Below are 873 nucleotides of genomic sequence, written 5' to 3'. Positions count from 1 at the left end.
CAATCGTCTTGGGCGGGGCTAAGCTCCGGACAGAGCCACGGTGCCTCTGCAAAATAGTCTCAGAAAAGAAGTTGTTCTGGTGGAACATGTGTACGTTCTCAAAACTCAGATTGGACAGATAGTCTAGCTAGCTGTCTGGATTTACCCTGCAGAGACCTGAGGACAAGGTAACCATAGTCCTCAGATTGGACACGATAGTCTAGCTAGCTGTCTGGATTTACCCTGCAGAGATTGAGGACCAGGTAACCATAGTCCTCAGATTGGACAGATAGTCTAGCTAGCTGTCTGGATTTACCCTGCAGAGATCTGAGGACCAGGTAACCATAGTCCTCAGAGGACAGATAGTCTAGCTAGCTGTCTGGATTTACCCTGCAGAGACTGAGGACCAGGTAACCATAGTCTCAGATTGGACAGATAGTCTAGCTAGCTGTCTGATTACCTGCAGAGATCTGAGGACCAGGTAACATAGTCCTCAGTGGACAGATAGTCAACTAGCTGTCTGGATTTACCCTGCAGAGATCTGAGGACCAGGGAACCAGTCCTCAGATTGGACAGATAGTCTAACTAGCTGTCTGGATTTACCTGCAGAGATCTGAGGACCAGGTAACCATAGTCTCAGATTGGACAGATAGTCTAAAAGCTGTCTGGATTTACCCTGCCGAGGATCTGAGGACCAGGTAACCATAGTCCTCAGATTGGACAGATAGTCTAACTAGCTGTTAAGCAGTTAACAATTTTTATAATAATTAATAGTGTTTATTGATCCCCAGTGGGGAAAAAAACAATTTACACTCTGTTTTGTTAGTAATTACTACACACAGGCCAGAAATGCACACATATCTGCTCAGGACCTATTCCCAGAAGAATGGAGAG

At 45.7% G+C, this 873-nt stretch overlaps 1 protein-coding gene across 2 annotated transcripts in view; it reads right to left on the bottom strand.

Moving 5' to 3' along the window:
• Nucleotides 1-873, bottom strand: part of oca2 (oculocutaneous albinism II) — a 49,175-nt gene that overhangs the window by 18,591 nt on the left and 29,711 nt on the right. The window lies entirely within an intron of this gene.

The sequence above is a fragment of the Etheostoma spectabile genome, chromosome 9 (genome assembly GCF_008692095.1).
Source record: "Etheostoma spectabile isolate EspeVRDwgs_2016 chromosome 9, UIUC_Espe_1.0, whole genome shotgun sequence".
Classification (NCBI taxonomy): Eukaryota; Metazoa; Chordata; class Actinopteri; order Perciformes; family Percidae; genus Etheostoma; species Etheostoma spectabile.
Note: the sequence above shows the minus strand (reverse complement) of the source record. Positions and strands in the feature narration are given on the sequence as shown.